Here is a 7,088-nt window from a genome sequence, read left to right as displayed (position 1 = left end):
TATAAGAAAATTCAAAGATATTTCTAATATGTCTGCATTTGTATTTTCTGAAGTATAGAGACAAGGAATGAAGTAGTAACATTGGTGATAGGCACCAGGACCCTAAACTCCCAACCTTCTCCCCTCCCTTTGCTCCAGAGTCCCTTACTTTGGTGAAATACATCAAATCCACTCTAATCTTTAATTTGTTTTTCCTCTTTCAGGTTCTTTAACAGCTGCCAATGAGGTGGATAATCACATTCATCCTGCTCTTTGGGGCTTAGCAGAGATATCATTTTTTTTCCCAGTTCTGCCCAATCTTATCCAATATCAAGCAGAGCCCCTTTTCATAGAGCTAAAAGAATTGGAGTTCTTAAGGTGATCAATGACAGCTGAGACAAATCTCATGACTAATATTAAGGATGCTTTGCCATCTGTGTCAGGATGCTCAGGTCTCAGTACCTAATGGAGGCCGCCATCTCTCTAGCACATCTGTATTCCAGCTAATCAGACACCAGACTGTTCATATATTCTGTTATTTGTGGAAGTTCCTCATGATCACCCAGAGTCTGTTGCCCTGCCAGTCCCTAACAGCACTGTTTTGGCTTTTTTTTTTAAGCTATTAATACATTTATTTTAAAGATACATTGGTACAAAGAAAAATTAAATTCTCTCAAAAGTCACTTCAACTCTTCTGAAATTATTTTTTTTCTTAATTTTTATTTTCTTTATTTGTTTATTTATTATTGGATAGAAACAGCCAGAAATTGAGAGGGGAAGGGGTTATAGAGAGGGAGAGAGACAGACATCTGCAGCCCTGCTTCACCGTTTGTGAAGCTTTCCCCCTGCAGATGGGGACCAAGGGCTTGAACCTGGATCCTTGCACATTGTAACATGTGCACTCAACCAGTTGTGCCACCACCCAGCTGAAATTATTTCTTACACTAGGTTCACTACAGTCTTCAGTGCAACAATATGAAGAAACAAATACCAAGATTAAGCAGTTGTTTGTGAAGACCAAAAAAGAACTGGCAGTCTCAAAGCAAGCAGTATGTTCATTTTCATATTTCAGTACTTATTGAGAGTGTATTTATGAATAAGTTATCTTCTCAGTTAACCAAGATAGTATTTTGTAGGAAACAGATCACCTGATACTTCAAGCGTCCTTAAAGGGTGAACTGGAGGCAAGCCAGCAGCAAGTAGAAGTCTATAAAGTAAGATTCCTTTTACTTTTTAAGATTTAAACATGATTTTCCATGTAGAAGTTCCAGTTAGGCAACTTAAAAAGATATTTTATACAGTTATTTTTGTGCATCAATTATATGTGGATGTATGTATTTATTGACTCCCTAAATATACATTCTAACCTTTTAAAGAAGTGGAAGCAATTAGTCTAGTATGTCATGTAAGTGATGAACCATTTGGCTCAAACTAGACACTTTGCATGTATTAGAAAATCTAGGAGGGAGTTGTGCGCTAGCACAGCGGGTTAAGTGCATGTGGCACAAGGTGCAAGGACTGGCATAAGGATCCCGGTTCAAGCCCCCAGCTCCCCACCTGCAGGGGAGTTGCTTCACAGGTGGTGAAGTAGGTCTGCAGGTGTCTGTCTTTCTCTTCTCCTCGTCTCTCCATTTCTCTCTGTCTTATCCAACAATGACAACAACAATAATAACTATAACAATAAAACAACAAGGGCAACAAAAGGGAATAAATAAATAAATATTAAGAAAAAGAAAATCTAGGGGCTGGATGTTGGTATACCTGGTTGAGTGCACATGTTACAGCGCACAAGGACCCAGGTTCAAGCCCCTGCTCCCCTCCCTGCCTGCAGAGAGGCTTCACAAGCTGTTCAGGAGGGCTGCAAATGTTTCTCTGTCTCTCTCCCTATCTTCACCTTCCCTCGCAACCTGTCTCTACAAAAAAGAAAATCTAAAATGCCATAAAACAGAGCAACATAAAATAAGCATAACCTCAGACGTGCCTATGGACTGTCTTAAAAATAAAAAAGGAAAGATTTATTTTTATTGATAAGAGTGTTTCACATGAGGCGGGAGAGAAAAAGAAAGAAGCCAGTCCTGAGAGTTGAACTGGGAACCACCAGCATGAGAAGCTAAGACCTTCCCAGTTGAGCCCATTTTCCAATCATGCTTATAAAATTTGAAAATAATAGTGCAGGGCCAGTGAAATCATTTACTTGGGTTGTGTGCTGCATTGCCATGTTTACAGTCCAAGTTGGAGGCAAACCCCCAATACATGGAAGGGAGCTTTGGTGCTGTGTTCCCTGTCACTCTGTCTCTGCCATTCTGCCTCTATCTTAAAAGGCAGGGGAGGGAGAAAATGATAGTGCAGCCTCAAGAATCTAGAAAACAGTCCTATGTACTTACATTGTACATGTATGTGTGTGTGCATAGATAAAGGTGTAGCCATTGTTTCCATGTTTCTACTGTCTGTTTTTCTGTTTGGTATTGCAGAATTATCATGTATTCTGGAATTTTAAAAAGCTAAATTAATTTATGGGGAAAATGTTCACATATGACCTTTACTCTTTAATAATATATTAAAAATTGTTTAATTATATCCAACATATTCATATGCATAATCTTGTCCCAAACTTCAAGCTTATGTCTTAAGTGTCTTTAGTAGGGTTTAACTGAGAAATGTTGCCCCCCAGATTCAGCTGGCTGAAATAACAGCTGAGAAGCACAAGGCTCACGAGCACCTCAAAGCCTCTGCAGACCAGCACCAGCACACACTGGGTGCATACCAACAAAAAGTGACAGCCCTTCAGGAGGAGTGCCGTGCTGCCAAGGTGCATTCTCCACACACAGCTGCTGTCAGCACAGAGCAGGCAGCTTACTTGAGGACTTATGTTTCACTTTTTACTGTTTCCTATTGTTTAAAAACACTTACTAGATGAATACCCAGTTCTGTTCATCTACCCTTGAACCCAGATTCCTTCCCAATCCTGTCAAAAAAAAAAAGACAGATAATATCTTGTTTATATTTCAACTGTGTGATTCCTATAAGAAAGTTACTTTAAAAAAATTTACTGGGAGTCGGGCGGTGGCGCAGTAGGTTAAACGCACGTGGAGGGACCGGCGTAAGGATCCCGGTTCGAGCCCCCGGCTCCCCACCTGCAGGGGAGTCGCTTCACAGGCGGTGAAGCAGGTCTGCAGGTGTCTATCTTTCTCTCCCCTCTCTCTCTGTCTTCCCCTCCTCTCTCCATTTCTCTCTGTCCTATCCAACAACAAAGCAACGTCAACAATGGCAATAATAACCACAACGAGGCTGCAACAACTAGGGCAACAAAAAGGGGGAAAAATGGCCTCCAGGAGCGGTGGATTCATGGTGCAGTGCCGGGATAGCCTGAGGGTACTTCTTCCCGAGCTAGTGCTCTCTGGCTTGGAGAGAATTCAACTGGAGCCGATCTAGGCTGCTGCGTGGGAGAGGGATCAGGAACTCGTGCCGCACTAACTTCCGCAGGAGATACACTCTGGAACTCTTGGAGCCGGAAAGCAATTTCCAGGTGTCTTGGCTTTTTTTTTTTAAATATTTATTTATTTATTTATTTATTTATTTATTTATTTATTCCATTTTTGTTGCCCTTGCTGTTTTTTATTGTTGTAGCTATTATTGATGCCATTGCTGGATAGGAAAGAGAGAAATGGAGAGTGGAGGGGAAAAAAGAGAGAGAGGGAGAGAAATAGAGACACCTGCAGACCTGCTTCACCGCTTGTGAAGCGATGCCCCATGCAGGTGGGGAGGCAGGGGCTCAAGCTGGGATCCTTATGCCCGTCCTTGTTCTTTGCTCCACAGGCACTTAACCCGCTGAGTAAGTCTTTTCAAACCATTAGGAGTTAATTTTAAAGAAATAGTTACTTATAAAGAAGCAAGAAGAAACAGAGCAACTCCCCAGTATCTGTGAAGTGAGGGATCAAACTCAGGACCCGATGCTTGAGAGTCTAAGGCTCTATCCATTCAGCCAGCTCCTGGACCACAGGGCATTCTTTTTAAATCATAAAGAAAAATAACTTCAATCTACTAAATTATCTTTATTCATTTATTGAGTAGAGACAGCCAACATTTGAGAGGGGAGGGGTGATAGAGAGGGAGAGAGACAGAGAGACATCTGCAACACAGCTTCACCACTCTCAGGTTTCCCATGCAGGTGAGGACATGTGTCCTTGGGCACTGCACCAGGTGCATCAGCAGCTACTCTGAGGAAAGTAACTTAAAAATCCTGCAGCGGCTCTGTCAACACATTCAGACGATGAAGGAATGGAGACATTTAGAGAATCTAACACTGCCATGGCAAGAAAGAGCATTTGCCTCAAGTAGACATCTGTTTCAGTTCTACTAACTCCCTAAGGAGACAAAGGTACCTAGAAAGGGTTAAGAGCAGATTCCCATTATTATGTAGTTAGGAAAACCTAATCAATACAGATCCCTTTCTCAGCCCCAGGATTTCTCAACCCACCCTTACTTGTTCCTCTGAAAGTTTTGTTCTAAGCCCCACCCACATAGTGTCTGCAAATGTCCTTGTCACAGCTGACAGCAGATTATTTTCCAGACCTTCTCACAAACTGCGTGGAAACTCACATAAGATCTCGCCAAGCACACTCACCCCACACCTGTCCTGAAGGAGCAGGGCCACTGATCCAGGGAGACGGGACTTCATGGGCACTGGAGGTCCCTACAGTGGCTTCCTGGCTCCTACTCTCTGCAGCTCCTGAAATGCACCTCAGAGGAAAGACAACCTCATTAGGTTTATCTTTAATCTCATTCAAATTAGCACTTGATTTGATCACAAGAAGTTTCTCTAGTCCACTCAAGTCTAGGTGAATTCAACAGTAGTTTTTACATATCCTGGTTCCCCTGACCCAAAGCTTATAAACTTTCTCTCAGTACTATGTGGTTCCTGAGGGTTAGATGTGGGTGGAAGTGAGTCTCAGGGAGAAGAGAATCAGTGGCTGACTCAAGTGTAGTGTAGAAAAAGATGGAGAGAGAGAGGGAGAGGGAGAGGGAGAGGGAGAGAGAGAGAGAGAGAGAGAGAGAGAGAGAGAGAGAACTGATCAGTTCTTGCTTTTGGTGGTGTGACAGATTGAATCTTTGACTTCAGAGCCTCAGGCAGGAGAATCTCTTTGCATAATCATTATGCTAACTAGCCTGCCTGCAATCTTACACTTTTTGCCATGCACAGATGTTTTCTCTCCTTACATGATGTGGCCACTGACTGCCTTGTAATTAGGAGAACAAACTCTTAGCTGAGCTTCACCTGTTCCCAGCTGTCTAAAGCAACACACCGGTCCTGAGCTACAGGAGGTGACAGCAGACCCCCTGCAGCAGAGGCCACTTTTCTTGTATTTCAGAGGGTGCCTTTGATTCCCAGACACAGTCAGCACAAAGGACAGCAGTCAGGTCCTGGGACATCCTATCACAGAGAACCAGAGACCTGAGATCCAGCTGTTCAGATCTCCCCACTCAGCACGATGGAGGGATCAGCAGCTTTGGAAGCAATGCAAGTGTCCTGTTTGTTTCAATGGCATGAAACACCCCATCATCACTGAATGTGGGCACAACACCTGCTGCTTCTGCATCCAGTAGTGCTGAGAGGATCCTCAAGGCTTGTTCTTTAGCCCTGCTCCCACTCCAGTGTCACCTCTTGTCCTGTCTATTCCCAGTACACCTCACAGTAGTCCAAGCTCTAGCCATCAGGAAATCATCTTCCCTTGTCCACTCTGCTCTGCTCTTCAAGGAGAGCAACTTTCTTGCCCAGCCTGCCTCTCTTGTGTTGCCAGACATCCTGGGGCACCTAGGTGGAATTTCAGCCCAGATGCAAATTTAGGCATTCTGAGTCAGAAGTCAGTTGGGGAGAATAAAATGAAAGGGGAGTCGAGCTGTAGCGCAGCAGGTTAAGTGCAGGTGGCACAAAGTGCAAGGACCCGCATAAGGATTCTGGTTCGAGCCCCAAGCTCCTCACCTGCAGGGGAGCTTCACAAGTGGTGAAGCAGGTCTGCAGGTATCTATTTTTCTCTCCCCCTCTCTGTCTTCCCCCTCCTCTCTCCATTTCTCTCTGTTCTATTAAACAACGACAACAACAATAATAACTACAACAATAAAACAACAAGGGCAACAAAAGGGAATAAATAAATAAAATAATAAAAAAAGAATAAAATGAAAGGAAGGGGATAGATGCATTAATATGAGTAAGGAATGACTGTGCCCTGCTCACCAGTATCCATTTTTCTTTTTTAATTTTTTACTTAGAAAATGGAAATATTGATAAGACTATAGGACAAAAGGGGTATATTTCTACACAGTGCCCACCACCAGAGCTTCATATCCAGTCTCCTCCCTTGATATATTCCATGTTCTTTTTTCTTTATTTATTTATAAAATGGAAACACTGACAAAACCATAGGATAAGAGGGGTACAACTCCACACAATTTCCACTACCAGATCTCTGTATCCCATCCCTTCCCCAGACATTTTTCCTATTATTTAACCCTCTGGGGTATGGACTCAGGTTCATTATGGGATGCAGAAAGTGGAATGTCTGGCTTCTGTAGTTGCTTCCCTGCTGAACATGGATGTTGACAGGTTGATCCATACTCCCAGCCTCTCTCTCAGTTTCTCTAGTTGGGCAAGGCTCTGGGGAAATGGAGCTCCAGGACACACTGGGGGATTTATCTGCTCAGAGAAGTCCAGTTGGCATCATGGTAGCATAGGAACATGGTGGCTGATAAAGAGTTAAGATATAAAGCAAAACCAATTGTTGACGAATCATAACCTAAAGATTGGAATATTGCAGATGAAGATATGCTCCAGTTTGGAAAAAGATAGTAGGTCTATTTTCGGAACATTTAATGGAAAGAAGAGAGGTACCTCCATAATGTACTGCAAGCATCTCTCTCTCTCTCTCTCTCTCTCTCTCTCTCTCTCTCTCTTTTCTAAATAATTTATTTATTCTTGAGAAAGATAGGAGGAGCGAAAGAACCAGCCATCACTCTGGTGCATGTGCTGCTGGGGATCAAACTCAGGACCTCATGCTTGAGAGATTAGTGCCTTAGCCACTGTATCACCTCCCGGACCACATCTCTCTCATTTT

The 7,088-nt window shown here is 43.1% G+C and overlaps 1 long non-coding RNA gene across 1 annotated transcript; it reads left to right on the top strand.

The window, feature by feature from the left end:
- The first annotated feature begins 1,015 nt into the window (after positions 1-1,015).
- Positions 1,016-3,071, top strand: LOC132534736 (uncharacterized). Its single transcript, XR_009546444.1, has 3 exons — positions 1,016-1,028; positions 1,116-1,193; positions 2,651-3,071. It is a non-coding gene; the product is annotated as an uncharacterized LOC132534736 (long non-coding RNA).
- The last annotated feature ends 4,017 nt before the right edge of the window (positions 3,072-7,088 follow it).

The sequence above is a fragment of the Erinaceus europaeus genome, chromosome 19, assembly GCF_950295315.1.
Source record: "Erinaceus europaeus chromosome 19, mEriEur2.1, whole genome shotgun sequence".
NCBI lineage: Eukaryota > Metazoa > Chordata > Mammalia > Eulipotyphla > Erinaceidae > Erinaceus > Erinaceus europaeus.
Note: the sequence above shows the minus strand (reverse complement) of the source record. Positions and strands in the feature narration are given on the sequence as shown.